This window comes from Pezoporus occidentalis, unplaced genomic scaffold, assembly GCF_034315485.1.
Source record: "Pezoporus occidentalis ecotype Australia unplaced genomic scaffold, CSIRO_AGI_Poc_V1 ctg91, whole genome shotgun sequence".
Classification (NCBI taxonomy): Eukaryota; Metazoa; Chordata; class Aves; order Psittaciformes; family Psittacidae; genus Pezoporus; species Pezoporus occidentalis.
The window spans coordinates 2,031,138-2,040,727 of NW_026916273.1; the positions used below are offsets into that span (position 1 = coordinate 2,031,138).

Below are 9,590 nucleotides of genomic sequence, written 5' to 3' on the forward strand. Positions count from 1 at the left end.
CAGCCGCGGCTGTGCCCCGCTCCCCCCGCCGCACGTGTAGGCGAGGGGAAGGCTCCAGCGCCTCCGCTGCGGCAGAGCCAGATGGCAGGAGACAGAGCTTGGAAGGCTCCTATAAATATTTGTTCTGCTCAAGCAAATATGCACTTTTTCAGTTTCTCAGCCAATCTTGAGAAGTTTGCATCAGAGGCTTTATCACAAGATTTCTTGGAGCTCAGAAGGGGTTTATAGGAGATGGTTTCATTTAAGCAGAAGTCCAGAGCGCTTTAAAAAATATATTTAATTTGTTTTCCTGAGGATGCAAGCTGCAGGATTAACGGGAAAGAGAAAAATCCCTGAAGGAAAGTAAAACCAAACGGTAGAAATAGGAGGCCAGAGCTTGCCACGTGTCTAGCCAGGATGGACTGATAAAAGCTGAAACACTAACTAAGCAAATATACATAGACTAATTTCTGACACACCAGATCTGCTGGAGAGCTCCTGTGAAATGATGGAGAGCAGCGGGTCTTAAAAGCCTCAACACGTTAAACTAGAGAAGGACTAGTTACGTTGGGAACAGCGCATTGTATCTGAATAAAGAAGCCAGATGGGTGACAGACAGATCTTTTGAAGGCTCCTATAAATATTTTGTACCTTTGTTTTAATATAAGGTGTCCCGTGCAAGAGCTTGTCCTGGCAGCTCCACCGAGCCATTGGTGCCACAGGTGAGAGCAATGCCAGCAGCCACAAGCTGCTCTGGCAGCAGCAGCCCAACCAGTGGGTGCTGAGGAGCTGCAGGGATTCAGTGGTTCCTTCATCCAGTTTTTGAAAGCAGCTTTCGCAAGCTGCAGCTCCTGTATTTACTTGGTTAATTCCTTCCAGTTGTGAGCTGCTGTTAGAGTTTGTTTTCATGTTTTCAACAGTGGGGAAACTGCAGAACAAAACAAACAGTGTTGGTTCCTTTCCAAACTGCATTTTTCATTCCATTACAGTTTTGCAGCTAAAAGCACTGAACTGCTGAAAAAAGATCTATCCACATCTTCTCATCTCAAACAGTGACTGAGAAAATTCCCATTAAAATGAAATCTAAGCAAAGGTGATTGCTGGCTGCAAGTTAACTTATACTGAAGCAAATCATCCCAGCATCACTCCCTGTCTTTGCCCTCTAATTGTGTTCTTTCTCCAACTGCTGAAAGAAACCAATTTGACTTAAAACCCCACAAACCAACCATAAAAACACACCATGGCGTGCTAGAGCTTCTAACACAACTTTCTGACTGCCTATATGCAAGCTGAGAATAATAATTTCCTTGTAAGTCAGAAAGATTTAGCTCATGGTAGGACTGCCTGAATACAATGTCCTGAAGTAGATGGTGTTAATGTTATTTTAATCCATGGTTTGGCATGGATCCTGACGTGTCCCCAGCAGACAGATGGGAATGCAGTGGAGCTCTCTGTGCCTGCATGCTGCACATGGCACTTCTCAGAAAAGGCAGAAGAGCTTTAGTCCTCGGGGCTCACCAGGTTATTTTCTGCATCAGACCTAGCAGAAAAGAGGATGTACATGACCGGATGATGTCTTTGCAGCCCTGTACCTCCAGCCCATTTCATGCTTCGCTGATACTCTGTGAAGGATGGACACACCTCAGCTCTCCTTCCTGCGTGTTCACCTCCATGCCAAAGGCATGCAGGGCTCTGCAAACCCTTTGATATGTGGTTGTACTGTGATAGGGAAATTTCAAAACATGAAACTGCTGAAGCCTGGATCCAGTCCTGAACCCAAGGCCTACATCTCCTTGATGTCTATGAATGCCCCCCAGCACATTGCACGGTCTAGACTAGATGATTCCTTCAGATTCTATTCAGCCTTATTTTCTTCGATCCATCCAATTTCCTATCAAACCAGAAACTTCCCATGCCAATACAGGTACAACTCCAGCCCCTTTGGCAATTTTTGCAGTCTCCATTAGAGATTCACAGCCCTGAATGAAGTTGGTTTAGCACAATCAATGGACAGCAAAGTTTCATCATTCAATCTCTTTTGTTTGCAGTAGTGCAATTCCCCTTCTGGAGCCCTGCCTATCTAATAGGCCTATATTCTTCTATGTCCTGGTCCTCTCTCACCTGATCACAGCAACAGATGGGGTGTATGGATTAGACACTGGATGTTCATTGTACCAGAAGGAGGGTGGACACAACGTCAGTTATCCAAAATGCACAGTGGGAGGGCTGGAAGGTGTTGAATGTTTCACATCCCTTGCATGTTTTCTCTTAGATGTATTGTGAGAAATGAGATCAATTCAACTCTTTTTTTCTACAGGTTAGAATAAAGAAATACAATCCTCTTTGACTACCCTGATAACACGTCCTCTTGCTGGCTCATTATAACCTATTGTGAAGCATTTCAAAAGATGAACATTTCACCATATGGGTCAGGAATAACCCTGTTGGTACGGACAAAAGGTACCAATGCTCAGTTATACAAATGTGTGCTAGCTGAGGAATGTGCCTGTCCACACCTAAAGCATCTTTCAGTGCAAATCGGTGGCTTCAAACCTGCCCAGGCAAAAAAACAGTGTAAGAGTGATGGGGCAGACACATACCTACAGTGGCTGGAGGCCAAAACCCCATCACTAGGAGCAAACTTCCCTGCCACAGCCCCGAGAGCTTCCTAGCAAAAGAGCCCTTGCTGTTACATCTGTAATTACATAAATCCCTTCGATGCATTTGTGTCAAAACCATTGACCAAGAAACAGTATTAATTAGACCTAATCCACACTTTGGAGGCACCAGAACATATCATCATGGCTCAAGGGGGTTTAGGGCAACAGAGTGTACATCTCAGCGAAGCTTCCATAATTTTATCCTGATGATTTTGAAGGTGTGAATGCACAGAGAAAAAGAGGGAGTAAAAGAAAAGGAAAAATAGCAACTTTGCAAATGTAACTCTACTAAGGTGCTGCCAGCACAACTGAGATGTCTGTGAATAGTCTACTGTGACTGTAGCTAGAGAAACTGAGTACACCCTGAAAGTTCATGTCTTTGAGAAATGTTGAAATATCATGGAGGCACCAAATAACCTAACTAAGCACATCTATTTGCTTCTCTCGGAGCAGGGAACTGGCCAACTGCATGGGCAAAGGGCTAAATAAATCACCTGGATTCTCCAACAGAAGGCAAAGTCTGGGACCCCTGGCAATGCTCCATCCTCACCAGCCTGATCCCAACACCACTTTCCTTCCACCACACTGCTGCAAAACTAGCCATCTGCTAGAGAGAGCAGGAGGGCAGGCACAGGCAGGAGGAACAGGGAGCTGGAAAGTGCCCCAGGTCTTAGGCTCTGAAGAGTTCAAGAAATCAGGGGAATCTTAAAAAAAAAACAAAACAAAAAAAAAACAAAAAAAAACACACCACAACCAAAAAACCTCAGAACCACAAAAAGAAGAGCTAAGCAGCAGCTCCCACAACAAAAATGTTATTCCCAAATTAATGAGATTTTGATAACCGCCCCCTCTTTAAAACTGGAGTATTTCCATTCTAAATTGTACAAAGACAAAAATCTTCATAAATACCCTGTTAAGAAACTTCTGCTGCTGTTTCAGAGTTTTGGTCGAACGCAGTGCATGAAGGTTGCCATAGCTACAAGCAGATTTTTAAATAACTGTTTTTCATCAGAGCAGCTGCAATATCGCACAGAGACGAGGGTGAAGTGGGGAGGCTGGAAGGAGTCAGACCAATTCTGAGCTCCTAATGAAGTGACTCCAGATTTTCACAAACAGAGCTTAGAAACTTTTAATGCGCTTTCTGCTTTTTAAAGACAATATTGCCCTTTGTTCTTTGGCAGCACCCCAGCCAGTGCTGTCAGCACCGCATGAGAGCTCAGTCAAGAGAAAAGCTTTGTTTTCCTGCTGGGAGAGATAAAAATTTCCACTGCTAAGCCCCTACCATGGTGCAAGTGCCCAGGCACTGAAGGATGTGCTGCAGCCTCCGGTCTGTTCGCAAGGGCTGTGTGAACCAGTTGATGTGCCTAAAAATGTCACAAGAACCACAGATTTCTGCATCCAGGCAAAACTCTTCCTTACATGAGCCTGCAGAGGAAAACACAGAAAGGATGAAATATGTAAAACAAGTGAACCTGTAAAATGTTAACAGGAGGCTTTTGAAGTGGGTCTGATTTAGGTGGTTCTGCTTCTGATGGTGTTAGGTGATCCGTGGGCATCAGGAGGCATTTTCCTCTCCTCTAAGATCTCTCCCTGGCAGGAACAGGCAGAGCAACTTTCTGAGCAACAGTGCAGGCAGATAATGGACATTTCCGCACTATGGGCAACTGTTCAGAGGAGGGCTAGGCTACAGACAACACTGACAGCATCCTTTATACTCAAGTTTTTCAACCACTGATGTTAACTATGGCAAAATTCCTAGAAAACTTCAAATAGATTTATTTTGTGTCCTCAGCCAAGTACATCCCTGTGTCCCAGTCCATAAAATGAGAATAAATACAGAATAAAATTTCTCACAGGAATACCATGAGATTTAACTCCAGCACAATAGTAATTGAATTGCTATCTACAGAAACTGGAAATGCTTGGCTGAGTCCGGGTGTTTTTCTAGACAACAAATTAATGGTTATTATTTAATACACTATTATGAATCTGAAAGAATCATCCCAGTGATGATTATTTTTGCACAAATTGGTTCATTTGTCTATGATCTGCTTCTAAGAGGTAGCTCCACAGCACAGTGGAGTGCTGCCTGCTGCTCCAGCAGTGATGAATGAAGGCTGGTGGTGCTCTGCCATCACCCGTACAGCAGAGGATTTTACAGGCAAGCTACAGATACTAACACATACAGACAAATCCTCTGCAATTTGTGTTTGTATTTCAAATCTGATTTTAGAACTTCCTTCACATCTTGAAATGGAACAGCTTCCTTTCCCCAAAATCTGTGTTCCAAAATCAATAGTTTTTTCAATAGGTATTAGACCATAGGGTTTTTGTGGGGTAAGAGAGGAAAACAAAGGGGTAAAAAGTCAGAGAAAGAGGTTTTTTTAAATTAGAAAAAGCTAAAGAATCTTACCTTGGCAGATTCTTCCAATAAATGACATTTTTTGACTAAAAATTTCCAAGTCTTCAAGGAAGTGCTCAAGGCCAGGCTGGAGGGGATTGTGAGCAGTACAAACTAGCCTAAGGTGTCCCTGCCTATGGAAGGGGGTTTGGAGCTGGATGTTCTTTAGAGTCCCTTCCAACCCAAACCATTCTATGATTCTATGGTCCATAAGTGCTGGGGCAGTGCAAGTCCTATCTTTAGCACAGAAATGAAAAAGTGGAAAATTCCCTCATTGTAGAAACTAATGGGAACCAGAAATATCTCAGTGCCTCAGTTAGATAAAGGGACAGCCTGCTTCAGCTGGCTTTGCCCAACAGTCCTCTCCAGGTTGGTAGTGAGCAGTCAGAAGATAAGGATGACCCCCAGAAAGACAGCCCAGAAAATATCTTTCACAATAACTCTAACCTAATGTAAATTTTAAAAGTGCTTCTTTGCCAGTGCAAGAATAGGCTAGTACTGCAGATTTAAAGAGGGATGCCAGTGAACAGAGGTTCCTGTACTTGAATGCGTGTGTCCTGCCAAAGACACGGACCTTCCAAGCTATATTTAGATATTAACTTTTCTGATGTAGTGGTTTTTTTAAAGGAAAGAGACAGAAGATAAAAAAGGACAACCTGCTATGGCTGGGCTGCCACAAAAACAGAATATGAGTCATTGAAAACTAGTGACCTTAGCAGAGTTTCCATATATACACATGCACACTCACACTCATATTAAAGTGCTGTTGCTCTCAACTGTGCAGCCATCAGGATTACTGAACCTGACATAAACTCATCATTTTCCTGGAAGCGAATAAGGATGCTAGCCAAAAAGAAGAGCCACATTCAGCAACAGCTATCTTGTCTTGGGGTACCAAAGAGCAACAAGTCCAGGGCCATCTCTAGAGGAACATGCAATAAACAGCTACTCATTTGAAAAGACTTAAGATAGTCTGCGGAGAATAAATGCCTGTCTGCAGCCTGCACTAACGCCTCTCATCAGCATTCACTGGACAAGGCACACATGGTGTAAGAAAGAAATGCAGAGGCTTGGGGAGAAAACGATGAGTGGGAGGCAGCAAAAGGGAGCAGGCTTAATGCCACAGGTTGCTTTCTTTTCTCACTTTACCTACAATGCAAACCACAGGAGCACCTACAGGGCTGTTACTGCTGCAGCAGCTCCTCTCCCTCTGTCTGCCTCTGTCCACTCCCTAGGTGTTGCTCTGCTAATTTTTTCCACTCTGCTTTTGAAGTAGTGCATAAGCCCCTCCAGCACTCAGGAGGTTTGATTTTTATACCAGATTCAAGCACTGTCTTGTAGCAGGGAGAAAAGAGTCCTGGGGGATGAGCTACAGAGAAGAAGAGCAACACAATCCCACCATATGCAGAGGAGGAAAAAAATACCACAAGAGAGATGCCCCATGAGAGGCAGGGAGGGACTGAGGACCAAGAACTGGGTACAGAATGTCAGCCAAAGGAGTGGGAGGCAGAAAACCACACAAACAGCAGCAGAGGGTGACACTCAGGCATTCTTATACCAGAAGAAGAAGGGTATCTGCCCTCATTTGTTCGTTGTGAATAACAAGCAGAAAGCCACCAAGTGCAGAGCAACAAGCATGCTAAAGAATTCAGGGCTGCTTCTCCATTTTAGGTGTTTGGACTCTCAGTTAAAATGTAGGTAGCCTTGCTGGTCTGCTAGAGCTGTGCCAGGGGATTCAGCCCATTGATTTATACAGAACAAAATAAGCAGAGTAAGATTATAGAATAATAAGCACCAGAAGGTGGCATAGATCAGCTTGAAGAGGATGAGGGTATATTCTTTTAGCAAATGCTTTACTTGCCCCAAATTCAAGTTACAGATCTAGAGCAGCAGTAACGAATACAGCTGGATTCACCTGAATGATCCTGCCAAGAGGAAAAAAACTACAATGAAAAAATCAGAATTTCACTCTGAAATGAAACATTTAGAGGACCAGATTGAAGAGATCAGTTTCGTAAGTCAGGGGGCAAGAAAAGATGAGAAAATCCTTCAGAAGAGACGCAGTCATCAGAATTGTGATGCTTTCACTTCTGGTGTTTGTGCACAAAGCTGGTGGATTCAGTAAGGTCTTGTATCAATTAATACACGTAACACGTTCTACATCTGACAGAGCATCAGGAAATGAGTCACTGAATCACTTCAGCACCATGACACTGCATTACTTCAGTGTGCTTAGAGGCACGTAGCCTCATGCAGGCTGGCTGGAGCGTGAGCTGCAGGCTGAGGCATCCTGAGGACTGCCCTGGCTATAGTGAAGTAGAATAAACCAGTTCCCTGAGAGGGAGCACAATTAGACAGACAGAAGGCATGTTGGTTTGAAAGTGCATGGTAAGAATACTGTTCTGCTGAAAGACATGGCACTGGCAGCCTGCAACTTGAGAACTTACCTGATTTAAAGATCCCAAGAATGTCCAAAAAGAAGATGCCTTGTCACCCACAGGGCAAGCAAGGTTCAAAAGTAACTACAGGAGCCTATAGCAAAGGAAGAGCACACCGAATGATTGGTCACTGCAGGGCTGAAAGGCAGACTCGCTTCTGCTTTCAAAATAGCTCTGTGTCTAATCATTTTAATCTGTTCTCTCCCACCCAGCAGGAATTGTGGAGCACAGAAAACACCTAGGCAGCTTTGAGATGAAAACGGCAAACTCTGGGAACAGCTCTTTCCTTCACCATTTTTTCACGTGAACAGCTACAATCAGAACATATACTTTTTCAGGACAAAAATACCAATTACTTTTTCATTACATGTGGGCTGTGCGACTGTTTTCCTACATGCAAGCCCAACACTGATGAAGAGCTGGAGCTCAAAAGCTAGGCATTAGTTTCATGACTTTCACCTAGGCATAGGCAGCCTGCGGCACTTGGGGAGGTTCAGCGCTATTCACATACAGCCATCAACTCTTTGGTAGTGATATCCTATTTGCAGTTCAAAGGTGTGGTGCTCTGGTGTGTGAATTTGTAGGGAATGAGGAACCACACTCTGGGGGCTCACCATGAGTACCCCATCACCCTTCCTGGAGTATTACTGCAGGCACAAGCCATTATCTGCCTAACAGCCCTGGATCTGTTCCCTCACTTAGATGATGGTGACTTGTTCACCCCTTCATCTTTTAACTACTTAAGCTTAATTCAAGATAACATCAATTTTGTTATTATTAGTTCAAGACTTACTGTGGACTTTGAGGGGAAAAAAAAAGCATTTGAGGGCTGCCCTCAAAGAGATGGGACTGCAAAGGCTCCTGCACCAAAGACCATCTTGATTTCACCAGTGACCTTGTGTGATTACCACTATAAACACATCATATTCTCTGCTGCATCACTGCCTGAAGGCTGGACTTCATAGCGAAGGAAGTGGATGAAGTTTTGTGCCTTCAGCCATCTACTATCCATCACGCTGCCTGCATTAGACATCCTGTAGAACTATTCTGTTCCTCTTCTTCTGCAGATTTTTCTAACTCTGACCTCAAATTTCATTTCCTCTTTCTGACAGGGATGATAGAGGAAATGAAAAAATGAGACTTCATCACTCTGCTTTGTGCATTCCTCCCTCTTCTTTAATGGATATTCTCACAGCAGGAGCTGCTGGAGCTGCTGAATTCTTCCAGGAACTGTAATATCTAGACTAGTGAGCACAATACACTTCAGACAGCCACAAAGAACATCTTCAACACCTAGAATAAAAACTGGTATAAAAAGCACTTCACTATGAAGGTACATCTGTATCCACAGGCAGCAGCGATTGTATCTGATTTTTTTTAGTGTAAATACATTTTCAGAATAAAAGGCACATGACAGTTTTAAGCTACTTAGCTGAGCACGCTGCTCCTGCACCTGTGGGATTTTAATATTTCTATGCTTTTGCGAGCATTGCACCACAGGGATGAGATCAATGTATCACTTTACTGAGCTGGAAAAATGTAATTTAGAAGGTGTTATTATTGCAGGAAAGAGGTGGAAAGCTCATTAGCACTGATAACTCTTTACATGTTTAAAGACCACAAATATTATTTTCCTGATGCCTGAATGAAAAATTTTAGCACAGATCCTCCAATAAAAAATACATTAGCCTGTGACTTAAATAAATCCCCCTATAAAGGGATGCTTGTGCTGCTGAGCCTTCAAACAGCACTCACGTTGCCACCACTGATTACACTAGAAACTCCCTAATCCAAACACTCTGGGAGCATATTACCATGTTCAGGAAAGCAAATGTGTGTTTATGTAAGGGTGCTCGCAGCTGGTGCAAATGCATATTCTTTACAGTCGCAACCGAGATATTTTTCTTGCTGACAACGGGTATTTGGCAAAGCAAAAGAAACAACTGCACAGTAGTGGTACCAGACAGAGGAGGTTACAGCACATTATCAGCTGGGAAACTTGGTGCTCAAATGGGGGAGATCCAGGGTTGTATTGGCCTAGTGAAACTCACCACAGCTGCTCGTAGGAGCACTGCATCACTTCGCACTATTTGGGCACTGTCGTTCAATCAG

At 43.6% G+C, this 9,590-nt stretch overlaps 1 long non-coding RNA gene across 5 annotated transcripts in view; it reads right to left on the bottom strand.

Moving 5' to 3' along the window:
- LOC134156906 (uncharacterized) overlaps positions 1-8,295 on the bottom strand; it is a 40,446-nt gene extending 32,151 nt beyond the window's left edge. For all 5 annotated transcript variants that reach the window (XR_009962121.1, XR_009962122.1, XR_009962119.1 and 2 more), the window contains exons 1-2: positions 7,488-8,295; positions 3,549-4,064 (exon numbers count right to left, since the gene is read on the bottom strand). This is a non-coding gene — a long non-coding RNA (uncharacterized LOC134156906). The remainder of the gene's footprint in view (positions 1-3,548; positions 4,065-7,487) is intronic.
- Between the last annotated feature and the right edge of the window lie 1,295 nt (positions 8,296-9,590).